Raw genomic sequence first — 24,039 nt, 5'->3', positions numbered from 1 at the left:
AAGACATGCCAAAAAGAAGAGAAAGAATAGGTTTTCATACCTATGTCAAAAACATGCCAAGAGAGAGCTTTACATACCTCTTATGAGTTAATCTTTATCCCGTTCACCTCGTCGTCATTTGAACCTATTCAATATGAAAGAAATACGAATATCAACAACCCTTGATTGTTCATTAGCTTAAATTATACACGAGTATTAACAAAACTCATTTCCTCGCTAGTCTTGTCGACTAGTTCCTTAACTAGTTAAAGAGTTAATGGAAATCGGGCAGCAACTACCCTATAATATGCCCTATCCGAATTTCCAATCACACCGCTAATAACTACAGCCAACCAAAAACAACAACCTGCAACATATATACAAGCAATTCACACCAACATTACACAATACAAACCTCAAACAACTCACTCAAAACTATCAAAATGTGAATTCTGGATAGCTTACTGTCTTTAAAAATGGGTTTGTTAACTAGCTCTTAACGTTTTCTCTCTTTGTTCTTTCAACTTTCTCTCAAGTTTCCAAGTGTAAGGATGAATTAAAGACTAATTATTCATACTAATACACATATATACACCTCCACGTGTCTAAGGAATACCTTAGATAATTAATTCACGGAGAAAAATTAGATAATTACCTTAGTTTTCTTCAAGCAGTGGCTGCCTCTCTTTTCTTCTCTATTTTTTTTCTTAGTTGGTACTGAAGTTTTGAACCAACAAATGACCTATGAGTCATTTAACATGTAGATATATGTTGCCTTAGGGGGTGACACATGTCAGCCTCTAAGGGTGACAAGTGTTCGGCCCCCATTGGGCCACATATATATGCTGCCAATAAGGGGCTGCCACATGGCATGGGGTCCACCTCCCCCCAAGCAGGTGGGTTACCTACTTGACCCCAAGAAGGTGGTTCACCTTCTTACTTGAGGTTCTGCCATATGTCACTCCTCCATTGGCTACCACGTGTTGTCTTTTGTCCTTCCTCGTGGGTTCGTAATCTCATCCTATTTTAAGATCCTATGTAATCCATGCTATGTAAGCTTGGTATGTCCTCAAGTAGCTCAAGTATGTAATATTTCTAAGTTAAGATCTTACGTAGGTAAGTCAAGTCCTACAACTCATCACTTGGCCTCCAATTCCTTCCGGATTTTTATGACTACATTTCCAACCTTCTCTACTATGGGGTATCACCTTCTCCCTTCCTTAGAGTCATTTGATAGTGTCGTGGTGTATCTGGCTCATATGATAATGTCTAAGGAACTTATGAGACATTTCGAGTTTAAAAGTGTGGGGTGTAACATCCTTCCCCCCTTTAGAATATTTGTCCCGGAATGCTAAACAAAACGTCTCTTAGCACCTTATACAAATCATAGGGAGATTCTTTATTGTTTCCATAACACATACTTCTATCCAAGTACTTAATATACGAGTTTTAGGAGTTGGGGTTACCTGCAGACATCGGGAATAGGTGCAAATACTTGTGTTTCATATTCTCTTCAGCTTCCCCAGTCATCTTCTTTCTGGTTTTAGTGTTGCCACAGTATCTTGACGGAAGGCACATCTTTAGTCTACAATCTTCTAGTTTGTCGATCTAAGATGGAGATAGGTTATTCCTCACAGGATTCCATTTCTTGGACATCATCTATGGAATATACCCTAGGAGGCTCGTCAGTACCCTTATGAAGCATCCCTATCTGATGGACTGGGCGTATAATTTCCAAATAAAGTGGTAAGCTCAACTTACCAGCCATGTTGCCCACCTTATGAGCAACTTGATACAGTCTAATATATTTTGGGTTAAGTTTCCTTTTCTGGGTGACCCTGTTATAAACATTCAATCATCAATTTGAACTCTATATGTCGATGTTGATTATTTGTATATCATTTCTGCCGACACTGGGCTTTTAGTCAATAGCTTGCTTAATCATGTCGAGGCCTTTTTAGCTTAGTCTTTCTAACATCGACCCATCCAATAGGGGACTTACACATCTTGCTCTACCAGTCTTGTACGGGGCCATTAGGATAGTAGAGTAGTAATTATTATTGTAGGCAACTTGATAAGTGATAGATAATAATCTCATCTACCTTTGAAGTTAACAACACCAGCTCATGACATATCTTCTAACGTTCAAGTGGTACGCTTTAGTCTGTTCATCAGGTTTGAGGGTAAAGTAGTGTACGAAGACTTATGTGTCTTCCCAGTTTCTTTGCAGACTGCTGTAACTTGGGCTCCTTCATCTAGGATAATAGCTATGGGGACTCCATAAGGTCCTACCACTCTTTTACCCTATAAACTTTTACAGCTTCTCGGCTAAGTAGGTAGCCTTTGATTGAAGGAGCATGGGCTAATATTGTTAATCCACCAGTAACATTTCCTCCAGAGTCATCTGGCGCTAGAGTGTGAAGTGAGTTTTGTAGCCCTGGTCATATTGTGGGATTTTCGACCTCGTGTATTACTTCCTGTCTTTTGTAAATTACATCAACAGGTATCCTTACCTTTTGGGTTTTGCTTTTTTCTCCTTACATTCGAGTACGTCGTCAGTTAGCAATTAGCTAATCCTTCTTGTCTTGCTTAAATCCTTTTAACAATACCCTCAACATAATTTATAGTACTCTAGGAACATAATCTCATGTTGTTTCTCCGCCACTAGTTCAGATTCTTCCATCTCGTGCGACCACACCTGCACTATCGCACTAAATTCCACTAGAATTTAGAAGTTAAGCGTGCTTGGGCGAGAGAAATACTAGGATGGGTGACCTCCTTGGGAAGTCCTCATGTTGCATTTCATGGTAATCCTTGCAATAATGTGCGGGGCACTCAACTTAGTCCAAAATTCATCTTAGCATCGTCTTACTAGTCTTTATGTGTTGCCTTTCCCTTTCCTCTGTTATCTTGCAACCGGTATAGGGGTAGATCTTTAGTTCCACTACGACCATGTCCCTTTTTGGTCATATTGGTTTAAGTCCTCCTATTGTATTTCCCCATTTTTGTATGCACCCATTCATAGAAGTTGGCTACTGAGTAGCGCTAAAGTTCGTTCATATAATGACCTGTAGAGACACTTTGAGTTCCGTCTATCCTTAGTTGGTATAGTCCCAAAGAAGTTTGGCATATGAGCTCGCCATCTTTTAGTACCCAGCTAGTTTTGCTCGTCTTATTTAAACCATTTTACACTTTCCTTACCCCAGCTGGTAACACTTTATTGTTGTTATCTTGTGTCTTCCTTTACCTTTACGAAACTGTGAGAAGGTGCTCAACTTAACCTGAGAAATATCCTAGCTTCGTCTCGCTAGATCTCACCTTGTCGCACTTCTTTCTTTTCCCCTATTCACTTTGTGTTCTTCTCATTTTCTACCATAGGAGGCTTTATATTCTTTTGTCCTTGGTTATACATCTATCATAACATCATTTGCGACCAACTCTATAGCTAACATTTTGGCTTTTGGTTTAGCATGCTATCATTATCTTTTGTAGTGACCCTTGAGTTAATCGATATCCTTTCATTGCTATATTCTTTTGCTTTTATACGTACCCACTTTCTAGCATTATGCTATTCCAGGTCTTGTTGGAAACTTCTTAATACTATCCTACATAGCATTCTAACTTCTATCCAATTATTGATGACTTCTAGATCCTTCTAACTTGGTTCAAAAAAGGATCTTATTGAATTATAAGCATCCATCTCGAACATGTTTCCACATTAATTGCCTTTATCTTACCCTTTGCAGTTTTCTAACTTGCTTCCCCCCTTTAGAGGGTACTTATACCTTTATCCGCTTATATGTTGCTCTATGTCCAGTCTCAATTTCATCCAGTCTCCTTCCCCAATGTACTTGGTACTGCATCATGCCCCCATCTTTCTGCATTTTTTTTGCCAACCTCATTATCCATGTACGGAATCTTGGCAAAATCACGAGGCGACAGGATCCTTCACACACATAGTGCGACACCTCATCTATTAATCTGTACTTAAGTAATGGGACCCATGGAACAGCTCGTCTGAGGCCACATTCTACTTATCTCTATAAAATGTTAATATATAAACTTGTAGCCGTTACAAATTTTCTTTTAACTAGGAAACATTTGTATTTCGGAATTCATTATCCAAGGTTGTCTTGGAGTAGTGGCTTTCCCAACCTATATCCTTTGTTTCTTAGGATGAATGAAAGCTGCGCCATTTATTCCTTAAGTTTACCGTCTTTGTCTCTTAAGAGTTCCATTATTTTCGTGGCGACGTTTTATACGCGCATTACTCCTTTATACCTTAGAGCCCTTACCCTTACTATGTACCCAACACAGGCTTTTAACTTAGTCAACGTATACTATACTAGTGGTCCTACTTTATCCTTGTATAATTGAATCACACCTTTCAATTCATACTTACATATCCCCTTTCTAGTTCGTACTCACATTCAGTCAGTGACATCTCTTTGAGGTGCTTCTTTCCAAAGCTTTTTTCCCAATTAGTCAGTGGAGGACTATCAAATTTTATCGTAAACCATTTTCCAACCATTATTGGAAGAAAGTAAAATCGTTTAAACATCACAGTACTTTTGTTAATACTCGACCTACCTGGTCTTATTCCGAGTTTATCCTCGATTTATGAACAACTTATCTAATTTACAATTAAGAGTTGGGGGCTTGGTACTTTGAAAATGAGTGAAGCTCAATTACTGGACATCTTACTTTTCAACCTGAGCTTCTCTTTTTTTCTACAGCATAATTACGGATGGAGATACTGTGGTCTGAACTGTAATGCTCAGACAGACTTTTGTTTCTCCATAATAAACTTCCCCGAGTAAAAAGGGTATTCCTTATTGACAACTTACATCTTTAATATGGCATAATATGGGTACTCGGTGTCAATTTCGAAGACATGTTATAAAGCTATGTTCTATTCCCTTTTTCTTGTTCTGGGAAAATTTTGGCAGAGTTTTCTCTACACTTCTTACTATCTCACAACCTGTACGCAGAAAATACCAATAATGCCTCATAGGGCCAACACATATATATATTCATATTATATCATAGCCACACTGGGCTTTCAATATAATCTCATATCGCAGCCACACAGGGCTTTCAACATTAACAATAGTATGAAAGTAATGGACTTACCTCGTATGTCAAACTTCTAACTGTATCTGTTGCACTTTCTGTCTGCTTTCCTTTTAGGTTTCAACTTTACATTTCAATCACATATCAATACCTTACCCAACAGATATCTTTTGGGCCTTTACTTTACTTACCAGCGTTCTTCGTAACTTCCCATGTCATCAATTACTTTCTTCTGTTGGTGTCATCCTTCTATTAAGATCCAAGGTTAGTATAAGGAATTATCCTAGGACTCGGATCTATAACACGATCTCATATGTAAAAGAAAGGTAACATCCTAAATATCCTTTAGCTTCCTGTTTATAGATGTGGCGCGCAATACATCGATAACCAAGATTCTACTAGATACGGTCTGCAGATAATCAAAGGATGAACTACTCTAATACCACTTCTATCACAACCCAACCCCGTAGGCTACGACTGGGGTCCCACCTAGACCCCCATATACCTTACTATCAGTTGTTATCAAATTGAACTGTTATGAAACAATATCATATAATAGAGCCCTATTAGGCGATAACATTTTCATAAACCTGTAGCTCATTTCATTTATGTCGTAACATAAAAGGGCATGCAAGCCGACAAGGCTATCATAACATAATAACATATACCATACATCATGTAGACCCAGATGAATCAAACTAATATACATAACCCACATATACATGTGTGCAGACCTCTAACAATATCAATGACAACATATAGAGGGACAGGGGCCCCGCCGTACCCTTGAATAACAAAATAATACTATACATCAATGGCCAATGCCAAAAACTAGGCTCCGATATAGTGGAACCTTTTCAAGCTGAGCTGAGCGGGATCCTAAGATGACGAACTCCCAAAACCTCTACCTATATCTGTGGGTATGAAACACAGCCCCCCCGAGAAAATAGAGGTCAGTATGACATATGTACTGAGTGTGTAAAACATAACACAATACGAATAGAGACATATCTGAAATAGAAAAGTAGGGGATAAAATATCAAATCAGAAACCTGTACCTAGAAAAGTAAAATCATGCATGCTCAAATTTTCAATATAGGCGGCCCTATCAGGGACCCGGTAAATCATATTTGTAGTACCATCACCTCTTTATTACAACACATCATCATATCATCATATATATACATACGTACCCGGCCCTCTAGTAGGGCACGATGAATAATGTAGTAGATTATGCATGATTACTATTCCCGGCCCCGGAGTCGATGAAAGAAGTATTACAATATGCACGAGTAGAGTAGTGAGAAATAAAACATAGTTTAAATCATTAACAGAGACTCAATGAAGTCGTCAGGTGAATCATCCCTAGATATTAGGGAAGAAAGTATCTGACGTATACACTCTAAATGTCACTAAGGACTATGTGAAAGGGATTTTTTGAAATCTTAGACATATATCAGTAGAAATATCTTATAGCAGTTCGAGAGTTGGTTATCTCAGAGCCTTTCTTTTTTACAAAAAAGAGCTTAGTCGAATCAATTTTTATACAATCATATAGAAGACTCAAGGAGAAGGAGTTTAACTACGTTAAAAGTCTTAGTATCCAGAAGTGATCAAGAGTCCTGAAGTCACATATTCAGAAACTAAGAGTGAATTTTCCATGAAGATTTCGTCATCTATAGCCTACATCTAATACATGCCAAAAAGAAGAGAAAGAATAGGTTTGCATACCTATGTCAAAAACATGCCAAGAGAGAGCTTCACATACCTCTTATGAGTTACTCTTTATCCCGTTCACCTCATCGTCCTTTGAACCTATTCAATATAAAAGAAATACAAATATCAACAACCCTTGACTGTTCAGCACCTTAAATTATACACGAGTATTCACAGAATTCATTTCCTCTCTCATCTTCTCGACTAGTTCCTTAACTAGTTAAAGAGTTAACAGAAATCGAGCAACACCTCCCCTATAATATGCCCTATCCGAATTTCCAATGACACCCCTAATAACTACAGCCAAACAAAAACAACAACCTGAAATATATATACAAGCAATTCACACTAACATTACACAATCCAAACCCCAAACAACTCACTCAAAACTATCAAAATGTGAATTCTGGACAGCTTACTGTCTTTCATTGTCACTTTGTTTTGAAGGGGTAATTGAGGGAAACAGGCTTTATGTCCTTATGAAAGTTATAGACATGTTTATTAAGGTCGCATAAAATTTTGAATCACCCCTACATCAATTTTGTACAAAAAGATATGCCCAAAATACCAACAGCAGTCCTTGTAAGATGTCCAAAACCAAAATCTGGGCAGTACCTCCTCTATACTTCATCACCCTTTTTTGAGAAGATAAAAGAAAAAATGGATTTTAAAGGCTAAATGAAAGTTATATACCTATGAAATATATTTCCAAAACATATTGAACCACTCCAAACGAAGCTGTACACAAGAAGTTATACTAATATTACTAACAATAGTCCCTTTCAAAAATGTGTTTGTTAAGTAGCTCTTAACGTTTTCTCTCTTTGCTCTTTCAACTCTCTATAAAGTTTCCAAGTGTAAGGCTGAAGTAAAGACTCATTATTTATCCTAATACACATATATACACCTCCACATGTCTGAAGAACACCTAGGATAATTAATTCACGGAGAAAAAATAGAGACTTACCTTAGTTTTCTTCAAGCCGTGGCTGCTTCTCTTTTCTTCTCTACATTTTTGTTCTTAGTTGTTGCTGAAGTTTTGAAACAAGAAATGACCTATGAGTCATTTAACATGTAGATATATGTTGCCTTAGGGGGTGAAATATGTCAGCCCCTAAGGGTGACACGTGTTTGGCCCTCATTGGGCCAACACATACATGCTGCCATGTGGCGTGGGGGTCTACCTCCTCTCAAGAAGGTTGGTCACCTATTTGAACCCAAGCAGGTAGGTCACCTACTTACTTTAGGTGCTGCCACGTGTCACTCCTCCATTGGCTGACATGTGTCATCTTTTCCCCTTCCTCGTGGGTTCGTAATCTCATCCTATTTTAAGAGCCTATGTAATCCATGCTACATAATATTGGTATTTCCTCAAGTAGCTTAAGTATGTAAGACTTCTAAGCTAGTAGCTTACGTAGGTAAGTCGAGTCCTACAACTCATCACTTGGAATCCAATTCCTTCCTGATTCTTATGACTCCATTTCCAACCTTCTCTACAATGAGGTATCACCTTCTCCTTTCCTTAGAGTCGTTTGATAGGGTCATAGCATATCCAGCTCACATGATAATGTCTAAGGAACTTATTAGACATTCCGAGTTTAAAAGTATGGGGTGTAACAATTGTCTTCAACGTCAAGCATTTCTATGCAAATTTCATACTTCCATCCACCTATAGGATGTTTAATACACTTCATAATAACACCATAAAGTCCAAATTGAAAGGAGAAAACTTACCTTACCCGAAATAGGCCAAAACTTCCAAATTATGACTTGAAAATTCTCTAAACGTGCTGAAATTGAGCGGACTATTTGTATCACTTCCTTGCTGCCCAGAAATGGAATTTTATGTTATAAACCACTATTTTATAACCATGGTACACCTTAAATAATTAATTTACAGAACAAAACTCCTAGGCTTACCTTGGTAGCCCCAAACCCATACCTCCATCTTCTTGCCCTCCAACATTTTTCTCTTTAAGTTTCTAAGTGTAGGGCTGAAGAAATGAATCCGTAGACATCGTAAGATACATATATACCTCCCCACATGCTTCAGGAACACCATAGATAATTAATTCATGGAGGAAAATTGGAAACTTACCCTGTTTTTCCTTGTTGCCGCCATAGCACTCTCTCTTAGTTTCTAGGCGTCCTTTTCCTCTCTTGGCTGAATTTTTGGATAAGGAATGAGATACTTAGTCACAATATATACATATATAGAGAGGATTTGGAGGTAACACGTGTCATCCCCATAGGGTGACATGTGTCTAACCCTTATTGGACCAATGTAATCTTGCAATAAATTAGGGGCTTCCACGTGTCCTTAGTGGGGCCTACCCCCAAGCAGGTGGATCACCTACTTGACCGCAAGCAGGTGGGTCACCTACGGCCACATGGCACTTCCCTAGGCTGCTGCGTGGTGCCTTCTCTTGCTGCCACATGTCATTCTCTCCTCCTCCACATGGGTTCGTAATCTCATTTTATTTTAAGAAGCCATGTAATTCTTTCTACATAAACTTGGTATGTACTCAAGTGTCTTAGGTATGCAAGACTTCTAAATTGGTAGTTTACATAGGTAAATCAAGTCCTATGACTCATTAATTGGCATCCAGCTCCTTCTGACTTCTTATGACCTTATTTCCAACCATTCCTACTATGGAGTATCACATTCTCCCTTTCTTAGAGTTGTGTGATAGTGTAGTAGATTATCCGACTCACTTGATAACTTCTAAAAAGCTTAAGAGACATCCCAAGCTCAAGAGTGTTGTGTGTAACATCTTTCCCCCTTTAGAATATTCGTCCTCGAATGTTAACTTGCCTCGTAAGGTTTCACAAGGATTTTGGGCGTTCTGTACAACTGTCGTCTCTTAATCCATTTAGGGGTTTATATTACCTTTGTATCTAAGGAACAAGTATGGATATCTTCTCTTTATCTTCTTTTTGACTTCCCAGCTCATCCTCTTTCTAGTTTTTGATTTGTCATAATACCTTAACGGAAGTCACGTCCTAGTTTGCAACCTTCTAATTTGCTGATCCAAGATGGCTATAGCTTGTTCCTTGCAGGATTCCATTTCTTGGGCATCATCTATGGGACATACTCTGGGTGGATCACCAGTACATTTGTGAAGTATTCGTATTAGACGTACTGGGCGTATATTTTTGTAACCACGTGGTAAGTTCAACTTACAGGGAACTTTGTCCATCTTATAAGCAACCTGATAACGTTTAATTTATTTTGGGCTAAGTTTCTTTTTCTCACCGAATCTTATTACTCCCTTCCAGGGTGCCCCTATTACGAACACCTAATCATCGATTTGAAATCTGGCTGTCGATGTGGATTAACTGCATATCACTTCTGCCAACTCTAGACTGCTAGTTGACAGCTTGCTCAATCATGTCAGGGCCTTTTAGTCTTTTCCCCAATAGGGGGACTTACACATTCTACCATACAATGTCTTGTATGGGGCCATTTATATATTGGAATGGTAGCCATTCTTGTAGGCAAACTTAATAAGTGGTAGACGATCATCCCAGTTACTCTTAAAGCCAACCACACGGGCTCGCAATATATCTTCTAGCATTTTGATAGTATACTAAGTCTGTTCAGCAGCTCAAGGGAAACATGCGGTACTAAGACCTACCTATATTCCCGATCTCTTCTTGGACTGATATTCAAGTACTAGCTATACTTTAAGCCTCTCTACTTAAGATAATAGCTGTGGGGACCTCATGTATTACTCCTTACTTTCCCTAGAAGACTTTAACTGGTACTTTACCCTTTGGGTTTCTTCTCCCTTTTTTTTCAATCCTTAGGGTTGGATACTGAATAATGCTAAAGTCCTCTCATATAATGGCTTTCACATTTGTTCTCTGCTCTATCTATCATTACCTAATATAACTCTGAAGGAATTTGGCATATAAGTCTGCCATCTTTTAGTAACCCGTTGGTTCTTTTCTTCTTTGTCAAATCATTTCACAATTTCCTTATCCCGACTTATCCCAGCTTGGAACACTTTAGATACCTTATCTCGTGTCATCCTTTACCTTTATGAGCATATGAGAAGGTGCTCGACTTAATCTAAGAAATATCTTAGCGTCGTCTCACTAGGTATCATATTCTACCTTGCCGTTTCCTCCCTTATCCTACAAACAATGTCGAGGTAGATCTTTGGTCCAAATGTGGCCATGTTTTAATTTACCCATAGTACTATTTCCATCTCGATAGTTTGGCTTAAACTATCTTTGCATCTCTCATTCACATTAGAACTTTCTTGTCCCATCTTGTTATACTTCTTTCTTTGCCCTTATTTACTCTTTGCTCTTCTCATCTCCTACTATAGAAGGTTTTCTATTCCTTTTCCTTGGTTATTTATCCATCGCAAAATCATTTGCGACTAAGTCTATAGCCATCATTTTGGATTTTAGTCTAGCATGATTTCATTATTCTTGGTAGTGTCTCTTGACTTATTCGATATCCTTTCATCGTTATTCCTTTTCTTTTTATACGCCCCCACCTTCTAGCGTTATGTTATTCAATACCTTGTTAGAAACTTCTTAACACTGCCCTGCATACCATTCTTGCTCCTATCCCATTATTGGTGACTTGGAGACCCTCCTAACTTTGTTCAGTCCGAGTTCTTATTGAAACTTAACCACTCATCTCAAATATGTTGCCATATTAGTTGCCTTCACTTTACCTTTGTAGTTTTCTCACTTGATCCCCCGCCCCTTTAGAGGGTACTTATACTTTTATCTTCTTATACCTTGCTCTATGTCTCTATGTCAAGTCCCAAATTCATCTAATGTCCTTTCTTAGTCTAGTTGGTACTACATCATGTCCCCGTCTTTCTGTATATTTTATAACCTGGTTATTCGCGTATGAAACCTTGGCTATATTACAAAGAGACGAGAACCTTTCCATACATAGTGCGATATCTCATTTGCTAATATGTACTTGAATAATGTGACCCAGGAAATAACTCATTCACGGCCACATTCTACTTATCTTTATGAAAGGCTAATACATACTAGTAGTTATCTCAAATTTGAACTAGGCAGCACTTGTATTCCGACAATAACTGTCCAAGGTTCTTGGGGTCAATAAAAGTTGCACCATTTATTCCTTAATTTTGCCGTCTTTATCTCTTTAGTGGTCCCGTTATTTTCGGGGCGACGTTGTTTACATGCATCATTCCTTTATACCTTGTACACCTTGCCCTTACTGTGTCCCCAACACAGGCTTTCAGCTTATTCAACACCTACCAAGTGCGCCTTACTAGCTCTCTTACTTTATCCCCGTATTGTTATACTACACCTTTACATTTATACCCACATATCTCCCTTTTAGTCCTACTCATATTCAGTTCATGACATATCTCTGGGGTGCTTTTGTTAAAATGTCTTTTTCCAATTTGTTGGTGGAGAACTAACAAATTGTTATCATAGAGCGCTTTCTAACAACCGTTAGAAGAAAATTAGAATCCCTTAAACATAACAGTACTTCTTAACACTTGACCCACATGGTCTTCTTCTGAATTTATCCTTACATTATGAACAACTTATCTTATTTTTTTTAATTTTTTTTAGAATTTTTTTATCTTATATATATAAAAGTAAACTGACGAGTACAAGGAGGGGGACATGAAAGGCCTTACCTCCGAAAATAAAATGGAAGATATCTAATGAGAGGACTCCTCTCGACTAGGAAGATTAAGTATAGGAAACTAGTTCTATTCAACCAAGGTACAGAACCTAGCTAAATTGAAGAAATCAAGTATACCCAATTTCCTTTGCATGGGTAGAGATCGGTCATATCTTCTGTGATGCTCGACTAATATTTCCGAGAATCCATTCGGGCTTTACATTCTTAGGTCCATATAATAGCTAACATACAAGTTGTTGAAAGTTGTTAACATTCAGATTTTGCCAAAGAAGAAGAAATAAAGGGGTTCCATAACAATCGGCTATCTTTTTGCTCCTCTTGAGAGTTACTGTTCTGCCTGCAACATCGGCTGTCTTTTTTAATGTCGCTCAACTAACGTCTCCGGTTATCCATTCGAGCTGAAATTTCTTGGGTTCAACCATATTTGGGGATGCTAATATCCTGCAAAATTTGGAGGATTTTGGATGTTGCATGATGCATGTTGTTGAGGGCTGATGGCTGCTGCTGAGGTGTGTTTCTGGCTTCTGCTTCTCCTTAGTTTTGACAAACTTGTTGCAAGGAACAACTCCTCTTGTTTTTGATCTTGGGATCTTGCTGAATCTGTAGAGTTGCATGTCTGCAAGTTGTTCAATTATCAAAGCTAGAGTGTGTTGTGAATCTGTATTGATAAACAGACAAACACAGATGGCTCAAGAGGTGCAATTTCAGGTTGGTAGGAGTTGTTGAGAAGTGTTCCTGATGAATTCTTTTGGATTATCTTAACTGTTGTAATCTTGGAAGAGGCTAGAATATTATTCCTGTTGTAGTTTGTAACCTGTACAGAAACAAAAACAAAAAGCAAAATCTGGAAACAATTCTGTCACCCCAAAAAGAAACACTTCCCTTGTGGCTCCTCTTGTTGTTACTGATGTTGAAAAATTCTAGGATGTGTAATGTGATGTATCTGCACAGACCAGCAAACAAAAACAAAAACAAGAACTTGAATGTGTCCCATGTGTGTTGCAAGGAAACCAGCCCGGGCTTCCAATCAAGATTCCTATACCTGTTAAGCCAAGAAGGAAGAGAAGACAAAATATAAACTACTCTACTCCTTACCTCTAAAGTTAGATTGGTTATTCTAAGAAAATAATAAAGATAGTAATAAGGAAGGGAGATTTTCCTTTTGCCAGGAGTTCTAACTGTGAGATATTCAAGGTATTTATAGCTATGCATAGACAAAACCATGTTGAAGTTTGAGTTAGAACCAAAATGGAATAAGTTAGGGAGGTTTCTTGATTCTCCTGAGTTTCTTTCTTCTAAAAGAAGTCATTTCCAGCTTGTCCATCTCAAGGTATGCTTTAGCTTGTTTGGGGAGATCATGCACAGTGAAATAGAGTTCAGGAGATTTGCATTTGTGGCTGTGCTTGGATAAGACATCTTCTGTGTAGTTAGCTTCTCTAAGGATGTGTTTACAGCTGAAAGTTTGGAATTGGTTGATGATGTTGTTTAAATTGTCCAGCAGCTCCTTTATTGACCAAGGGGGTTTTGCTTCTTGTTGTAACCACCTGATTAGGAGTTGAGAATCTACCTGTAACTCTACTTGTAAATAACCAAGATGAATACACCAAGATAGACCAAAGATAGCAGCCCTGATTTCTGCTTGGTTGTTAGTTCCTTCCCCCAATGGAACTGCATAGGCAAAGATAAGGTCACTATGAGTATTTCTAAGTATTCCTCCTCCTCCAATGTTGCCTGGGTTGTTAAGGGCACTACCATCTGTATTTAGCTTTACCATGTGATCATCTAGTTTTTTCCAGCATACAAGGGTAATTTTGGTGTCATGGTAGCATTGTTCCACTGAAATTACTAGGTCCTTCCAGTTATTTAGCCATTCAATATAAGGAAAAGCTGTGATGAGCAGGTTAGAGATGTCTTTGTAGACAGAAAATTTGACTCTTGAAAGGTTAGATTTCTTCCCTCTATATTTGGAAGCACATCTATTCTTCCATAAGTTCTAACAAATGAAGACATGGATTGCTTGTAATAGGAGCTTATGTGCTTCATTCTTGTATTTAGATGTCCACCAACTCATAAGCATATTTCTTAGAGGTGTGTAATCCTTTTTATACCCAAAGAATCAGCAAACACCCTCCAAGTATTCTTCGCAAAGGTTCCTGCAACAAAAGTGTGATCAATGGTGTCGTGGCCAGGTCTATTACAACAATGGCACTGAAAGGGGGCTTTGCCAAAGCTGGTTATTTTCTCATTGGTAGGTAATTTCCTTCTAAGAGCTCTCCAAACAAGAAAGGAGCATTTGAAAGGTTTTAGTTGGTGCCAAGTACATGCATTCAGCATAGTATTTGTCCTCTTGTCTCTAACGAGCTCCCAGGCAGAAGAACAACTGAACTCCTCATTGGTATTAGGAATCCAGCATGGATGGTCCTGTTTGAGAGGATAGTAGCTGAATTGAGTTGCTAAAATGTTAGGAACAAACTGAGGAGGGGCTTTTTGGATAATGAGATCAACATTCTATTGGCCATTAGTTAGAAAAGCTGAAACTTGGGTGTGGTTAAACCTACAGCTGTTAGCAGAAAAGTGAGCTAAAGGGCCAATGCCTAGCCAGTTGTCCCACCAAAAAAGGCAAGAGCCAGACTTAATTTTCCACTGAATGTGAGGCTCAATGTTGTGTTTGTTGTTCATGAGGTGATTCCAAATTAAGGACTGACCAGTGTCCCACTTTTTTGTAATAATATTGGCCCTCTGACAATATTTGGATTTAAGGAATTCTCCCCACAAGGTGTTCTTGGTTCTAAGGGTCCACCACTGCTTATATTGAAAAGATTTAACCACATCAGTGATTTGTCTAAACCCTATGCCCCCTTTATCATAAGGATAGCTAAGGTTCTTCCATGAGGACCAGTGGTACTTTCTCTTGTCATTTTTCCATTCCTAGAAGAAGTTAGCAGTGATGCTCTGAATCTGCTTGATGATGGTTGAGAGAGGGATGCTAGCTGAAAGCAAATGTATTGGCATGGATTGAACAACATGCTTCATAAGAATAGCTCTACCCCCATAGCTCAGGATTTTAGCATGCCAACCAGTGATCCTGCTTACAACTTTTGCAATAAGATCAGAGTAGTAAATAACTCTTTGCCTACCAATATAAATAGGACATCCCAAGTATGTTATAGGACTACTCTTTTGGTTGAAACCAGTGATACTCTTGATTTTCAGTAGAGTAGACTTAAAAGCATTAGAGGGAACCATGAAATGACTTTTTTGCTTGTTAATCAATTGTCTAGAAACTCTTTCATAAGTAGTTAATATTTCCATAATGAGAGCTAAGGTGTGCCTTCTACCAGAAGTAAAGATGATGATATCATCTGCAAAACTCAGATGATTGATCTGAGGTCCCTTTTTTGCCATAAAGAAACTATGGAATTGAGGATGCTGATGAAGATTATTCAGTAGTCTGGACAGCACTTCAGCACCTAGGACAAATAAAGCATGGGAGAGAGGATCACCTTGTTTGAGACCCCTTGTGGAGTGAAAGAAACCATGTCTTGAACCATTGACTATAACAGAGTACCAGTTATCAGCCATGATTCTCCAAACCATGTCAATGAAAGTTTCTTTAAACCTCATTCTTCTCATCACAAGACAAGTATAATTCCAAGAGACCCTATTATAAGCCTTGATCATGTTAAGTTTTATCCAAACCATTATATTTTTAGATTTGTTTCTATTCTTGACAAAGCCAGATTGGTTCAAGGAAATGAGGTTGGGGAGAATAGAAGCAAGTCTTAGGTAGAGGAGTTTGGAAATGATTTTGTTAGTGAAGTTGCTAAGGCTTATGGGTATGAACTCAGAGATTTTTGTAGGATGGTTTACTTTTGGGAGTAGAACCAAACAAGTATGGGTGAAATATTTAGGCATAGTTTGTCCACAAAAAAAGGATGTGATCACTCTAAGGAGGTCTTCTTTGATGATGTCCCAGCACACCTGAAAGAAAGTTTCATTCATCCCATCAGGGCCAGCAGCAGAGTGAGGATTCATAGTAAAAACAACAGTTTTCACTTCTTCCATAGTAGGCATGGCTTGTAAATCTTCATTGTCTTTGTCAGTCACCATTGTAGGGATGCAATAGAGTGTCTACTGTTGGATGTGCTCCTCCTTTCCAGTAAAAAATTGTTGGAAATATTCACAAGAAGCATCAGTTATCTCTTTATCACCTTGCACCCAAGAGCCTTCTTCATTTTGGATCTTGTAGATGTAAAGCTTTCTTCTCCTACCTCTGATGAGAGCATGAAAGTAGCTAGAGTTCCTGTCACCTTCTTTGAACTAGTGAAGTTGAGACTTTTGTTGAGGATAGAATCCTCCATCTTCATGTATCTAATGTACTCAGCATTGATAGCATGCAGTTGAGACCTATTTTCATTGGAGTTTATACTGATCAGATTCTCTTCAGCTTGTCTAGCCTTCTCCTCATATTCTTTAACTTTAGCATAGATATCTCCAAATTGATTTCTTGACCAGTAGCTAAGAGTAGCAATAAGTCTTTTTATTTTCTGATGAAAACTCTACATTGGATTTCCTTCAGAAGGTTTGCTCCAGCAATTCTTGACAGTATCCATGAAAGAAGGTTGCTCAGGCCAGCAGTTCAGGAATTTGAAATACTTGATGGGGTTGTGTTGTTGTTCAATCATTTCCAAGAGCAAGGGGCAGTGATCAGAACCCACAGAAGGAAGATGAGTAATACTGGTATGGGGCATGGTCTCTAGCCAGTTATCATTAACCATCCCTCTATCAAGTCTCTTCCAAATTCTAAAGTTGATACCCCTCAGGTTGGACCAGGTGTATTTCTGACCTGAGAAACCAAGGTCTTGAAGACTTGAAGCCTCAATAATGCTAATGAACTCAAAACTCTTTCTCATATTATAGGGGACACCCCCTAATTTTTCTTCAGGGTCTACAATAACATTAAAGTCTCCTATAGTGCACCATGGATTGGATGTAGTAGACTGCTGTAGAAGGCTATCCCATAAAGGTCTTCTGAGATGATCTTTACATTTAGCATAGACAAAGGTAGTGATGAATTGATTTGGGATCATGGCATGATTGAGCTCACAAGTGATTAGTTGCTCATCATTCTCCAAAATCTTGCAATTCACATCTTTGGTCCAGAAAATACAAATCTTACCATTGGGATTGTGGATGGCATGGTCCATATTAAGCTTGTTTCTGAAGTATTATAACTGAGAGTTATCAGAAAAAGGTTCCATTAGAGCTATAAGAGAAATTTGATGGATATTTTTGAGAAGTTTTATTCTATCCATGGCTCCTTGGGTATTAATACCCCTTACATTCCAGCTAAGGGTACTAATCATTGAGAAATTCTTAAAGTATGGGACCTGGTACTTGGTCTGCCTGTGGGGGCAGTTTTTGTAGAAATTTTTGCCTTGTTGCTAAATCTGGTCCTATGTATCCCTCTAGGAGATAGACCTTGTGAACTAGCCACCTGTTGGATGTCTTCCTCATATATATTCTCAGAAGAGGGGTTGATGGTTTTGATTAAATGCTCACTTATAATATCATCTTCCTCCTGATCATGCAAGGGCTGATAATTATTATCTTCTTCATTTTCTGAATCACATACAGCATACTAATCAATAGTGTCCTATATGTTGGTGTTGAAGGTGAAGTGACCTGTAGCTACCTCTGGAGTTTGAAAATGGGTGATATCTATATCCACCTGATCATCATCAAGTACAAATTGTTGACATCCCTATTCACTTTGCTGCATTGCAACACTGTCAGTTAAAGGAGTTTGGCATTTCTCAAAAAGGTTTGTTTTCTTTTTGATGGCCTCTCTCGTTTTCTTACTTAACTTGTTCTTTTTAGCATTAGAGTCTTTGCCACTACTGCTTGCAATGGATCCCAAATCCTTGGCCATAGAGCCTAAGATGTTTTGCATGGTAGAATCATCAGTAGGGGGATCTCTTCTGATGGATTTAGTATTTGGTATGTCATTTTGAGCCTTGTGTGCAGGGGTAGCAGGGGCTGTAAGGTCACTCTTAAGGTCGGTGATATCCTCATGCAGAACATGAGACAAGATCCCCCCCTTTTGGGTTCCCCATCCTGCAGATTAGTGGGGTTCTCCATTACTCCTCCAACCATTCCTCCATCAACTACACAGCCAATAGAAACAGAGAAATGATGTGGGGGTGTAAGGGGTATGGGGAGTAATAAGTCAATACCTGCATTCCTTGTTATATTGCTCCCTTGAGTAATACCTTGTTGTTGAATTATGGTGTTTTCCTACATTTTTGCTGAATTCTTCAAAGTGGAATTCGTTTGGTTACTTGGTTCTCCTGCATCTTGGTTATTGGTTTGATCCTGGGTAACAAGATCAACATAATTATTGGAAGTATAAATAGGAGTAGAAGGCTTACCTGGACCTATGATGTTTTGCTGAGGTTTATCAACTCCCCTGTTCTGCTGTGGTTGTATAGAGCTGATCACATTTGTTTGTTGGGGCTTGTTTTATCCCTTAGACTGTTTCTTCCTCTGAACTTGCCACAATAGTTCATTTACATTATCAAGTGTTTGTTGTGGCTGAGCAGGAGCATCTTTTACAGATGTATTGATATTTGTGTCATCATGATCCTTGGTTAGCATGCCCTCATTGTTTTTGTTCATTTTTGTTGTTTCTTCTTTTTTTTTTGTTCTTCATCCCTTCTTTGAATATTACAAACATGTATCAAGTGACCCTGATGTTAGCAATACATGCAGTAATCAGGTATATTTTCATATAAAATAGCTTGCCACCTTCCTTGAGTTTTATCAGTTTTGTCATATCCCAGCCAAACATGGGGTGGTCTTTTATTGGTGAGGTTCACTTGAAGTCTCACCTTGGATATGCTTCCCCGTGTTTTTTGTATGGAAGCAGTGTCTAGATAAAGTACCTTCCCTACAGAAGCTAGCAGGGCAATGGTGAACTCCATGTTATAACAATGCCAAGGTAGTTCTGGTAAGGCTACCCAGATTGGCACTATTAGGGTTTCTTCATCAAGTTTAAAAGTAGGTGTCCATGTCTAAATCCTCATGAGTTGGCCTTCTATTATCATTCTCTGTTTGGTCCAGACAGTATTGTAATCCAACGCATTGTCCAAGTCAATGTAGACATGTCTAGCATTGAAATGAGCAATTTTTACACCTCCTGAGAGCTGAGTTTTAATGATAAATTTCCTTCTTATCAACTCTATCTTTGGCATGGTTTGGTTAAATTTGCCAACCAAGGTATATTTGCATCTTTGAGCTAGTTTGTGCATAAAGTCTTTTTTTTGAAAAAACACAGCAGGCAGGCCATGTTTGGTTGTGTATTCAGGGGTGGCTAATTCAATAGGAGCCTCATTCTTTGCTTGATTATTTCTGAGTTTGGCAGCAAAGGTCTAAACTACAGTGTAAGGGGCAGGCTGAAGGACTTGGTCCTTTAAGTTGGGAAAAATATATTTCTAGGGGTTTTGGTTAGTGTAATTTGGTTGAGGTTGGGTATTGACTGATTTAGTTCCAACATGTCTAGGACCAACATTAGCATAGCTGGTGGGCACCTTAGGTTGGCTAGTTTGAACCTGAATGTCAAAATTACTAGACACCTTAGGGAAGATATTGTGGGTGGTGGTAGGCTGTTGAGTGTGTAGCTGGTTGCTAGTTTGAGGAATAGAATTGTTAGGCATTTTGGTAGGAATTTCAGGGCTGCTTTTAGAATTGATTTTGGTATGATCAGTGCCCTGCAAGGAGTTACCTACAGCACTACTAGGGATTACATTTGCATTAGGTTGCAAAAGAACTCCACTGGATTTCAAATTGGCAGTCTCAGAGTATATCAAGTTGGAAGGATTGGTCTTACCTTGAAGGTCTGTAACATTAGCATTGTTACATTGTTTTGAAGTTCCTGAGGCATGTTTATCATTTTTGGAAAAAGGATGCATCGACTTTGCATTATCAATTGTGTGCATATCATCCTTTAGTTGATTGAATTGACCATATTGTTGATATTGGTCTTGAACCAATGTGTGTTCTTCAGCTTGATTATCAATGAAAATGTGCATATCACCTTGACGAGTGTCTCGACGACTTTTTGAATTTGAATTTGTTATTGATGATTCGAGACACCTCTTTGAATGGGAAGTTGCGCAATGACCTTAGGGACATTTTGGATTTGATCTTGTGACAAATGGTTCACCGGAGCTCCGGTGCCGGCACTCTGACAGTGACCCTGTTGATTTGGCAAATTCGAGCTAATTAGAGAGGATTTGATTCCTTCTCTAGTGTTTGTAAGTTGCTCATGGGGTGTATTTGTATCAATGAAATGCCCAATTTTGCATTGGTTTCCACCTGAGAATGTCGCCTGAGCTCTGATAACCTCGTCGGTACCATCGTCCCCAATGATTTCACCATCTATTTAGGTTGAAATTTTGGTGGTAGGAGCACCATGTGGTGGGGAACAAACCCCAGGGGGTCCGCCATCTTGAAAGTCGCCGGAGCCTATTCGAATATGAAGGCACAACTCCGGCGACTCTGCGATGTTTCTCTCAGGAGTCGCCTGATCAGTGCTCTCAAATGGTGCGGTGGTTTGATCCAATTTTTGGACTGTATGTAGTCCAAATGATAAGGAATCATCTACCACAGTTCTTGATACTCGAATCAAACCATATTTCTGAAAATTGATGATCTTGTGTGCAATTCTCAGCTCCTCTTCAGAGACAGTAATTGTATCAGTATTTTGTTGAGCGATCAATTATTGTTGATTCAAGATAGCTTCACTTGAAATTGCACTGTTATTTTGCAGATTCAGAGTGTCATTAGCTGGTGATGTTTGATGATCTATATTCGGTGGCTACGGGAGATTCACCGGCGGCGGTGAAGCCATTCAGAACTGACCGGAGATGAACAGTGAGATAGAGAGGGAGGAGATGACCGTTAGAGATGACCGTTATACATAATTCTCCGATGTGTTATACCTATCTTATTTACAACTAACATTTGGGGGCTTGGTACTTTTCAAGAAAAGTGAAACTCAATTGCTGGACATCTTACCCTTCAACCTGAGCTCTCCTTTTTCCTATAGTACAAATACAGTTGGAGATGCCGTAGTCTGAACTTTACTGCCCAGATAGGCTTTTGTTTCTCCGAAATAAAATTCTCCAAGTAAAAATGGTGACCCTTATCGATGCCATAAAGAGTACTTTTTACAGCTTTAGTTAAACATAATAGGGGTACTCAATATCAACTTTCAAGATCCATTAAGAATCTATATTTCATTCCCTTTCCTTGTTCTGGGAAAATTTTGGCAGAGTTTCCTCTAAACCCCTTACTATCACACAACCTGCACGCAGAAAATACCAACAATGCCTTACAGAGATAACATATATATATATATATATATATATATATATATATATCACAGCCGCACAGGGCTTTCAATATCATCTCATATCGCAGCCACACAGGGCTTTCAATATCAACAATAATATAGAAATAATGGACTTACTTCATACGTCCAACTTTAAACTGCATCTATTGCACTTTCCTGTCTATTTTTCCCTTCTGTTTTTGACTTTACATTTCAATTTTACTTCAATACCTTACCCAACAGATATCTTTCATGCCCTTACTTTACTTAGTTGCGTGCTCCGTAACTTTCCATGTTGTCAATTACTTCCTTCTATTGATGTCATCCTTCTGCTAACTTCCAAGGTTAGCATAAAGAATTATCCTATGACCCGGATCTATAGCATAATCTTACATATGAAAAAAAGGTAACATTCTTAAAATCCCGTAGCCTCCTGCTTATAGATGTGGCATGCAACACATCGATAATCAAGACTCTACTAGACACGGTCTGTAGATATTCCAAGGATGAACTGCCCTGATACCACTTCTGTCATGACCCAACCCCATAGGTTGCGACTGGGGTCCGATCTGAACCCCTATATACATGTCTATCATTTGTGGTCAAGTCGAACTGTAAATAACATAATACCATGCAACATAACCCTATTTGGTGATAACATTTTCATAAAACTGTACCCCTTTTCATTTATATCACATCATGAAAAGGCACACAAGCTAATAAGGCTGCCATAACATAATAACATATACCATACATCATGTAGACCCAGCTGAACCAAACTGACCTACACAACCCACATATACATGTCTGCAGACCTCTAAAAATATTAATGATAATATATGGTGAGACAAGGCCCCCGTTGTACCCCTGAATAACAAAATAATACTATAAATCAGTGGCCAGTCCTAAAAACTAGGTTCCGATACAATGGAGCCTCTTCCAGCTGAGCTAAGCAGAATCCTAAGCTAACGGACTCCCAAAACTTGTATTTGTACCTGTAGGCATGAAACACAATCCCCCAAGAAAAGGGGGTCAGTACGACATATGTACTAAGTAAGTAAAATATAACATAATGCGACTGGAGGCATATTTGAAATAGAGAAGCAGGGGGTAAAATATCAAATCAGAAACCTATACCTGGGAAAGTAAAATTATGCATGCTCAAATTTTACAATATAGCCGACCCTATCAGGGATCCAGTGAATCATATCTGTACAACCATCACCTCCTTATTACAACATATCATCACATATATACATACGTACCCGGCCTTCTATGAGGGCTCGATGAACAATGCAGTGAAATTGAGCATAAATCTAATAACTAGCCCGAGACTCGGTGAACGCTGTGTTATAGTATACATGAGTAGAGTAGTGGGAAATAAACACAGTTTAAATCATTATCTGAGACTCAATGAAGTCATCAACCGAACCATCACTTGGAGATCAGGGTAGGAAATATCTGACGTATACCCTCTAAATATCACTAAGGACTAGGTAACAAAGAGTTTTCGAAATCTTAGACATATACCAGTGTGAAATATCTTATAGAAGTTCGAGCATTGGCTATCTCAGAGCCTTTAAAAAAGAAGGGCTTTGTCTAACCAATCACTATATGGTCACATAGAAGACTCGGGGAATAGGAGTTTAACTACTTTAAGGGTCTTAACATCCAGAAGTGATCAAGAGTCCTAAAGTCATATTCAGAACCTAAGAATGAAGTTGCCCCAAAACTTCCATCATCCATAGTCTATATCTAAGACATGCTAAAAGAAAGAGAAAAGATAGGCTTTACATACTTATTCCAAGAACATGCCAAGAGAAAGCTTCACATACCTCTTATGGATTTCTCTTAAACACGTTCACGTCGTCGTCCTACAAACCTATTTAACATGGAAGCAATGCAAGTATCAACAATCTTAGACTTTTCAGTTCAGTTCCTTAGATTTCCTACGAGTATTCAGAGAAGTCATTTCCTCGCTCGCCGTCTCAACTAGTTCTTTAATTAGCTAAGGCGTTAACGGAAATTGGGCAGCACCTCCCCTATAACATGCCCTATCAAAATTTCCAATTAACTCCCTAATCAATAAATCCAACCAACAACAACAACCTGCAGCTCATATACAAGTAAAATATGGCAACATTACCCAACAGAAGCTTCAAACAACTTGCTGAAAATTACGATACCAAAATAGGATTTCTAGTCTTTATTTCGCAAA

At 38.6% G+C, this 24,039-nt stretch overlaps 1 pseudogene; it reads left to right on the top strand.

Moving 5' to 3' along the window:
- Positions 1–2,663: 2,663 nt before the first annotated feature.
- Positions 2,664–2,783, top strand: LOC129871812 (5S ribosomal RNA; annotated as a pseudogene).
- Positions 2,784–24,039: the final 21,256 nt, after the last annotated feature.

Source organism: Solanum dulcamara, chromosome 10 (genome assembly GCF_947179165.1).
Source record: "Solanum dulcamara chromosome 10, daSolDulc1.2, whole genome shotgun sequence".
Lineage (NCBI taxonomy): Eukaryota > Viridiplantae > Streptophyta > Magnoliopsida > Solanales > Solanaceae > Solanum > Solanum dulcamara.
This window is presented reverse-complemented; position numbering and strand designations above follow the sequence as displayed.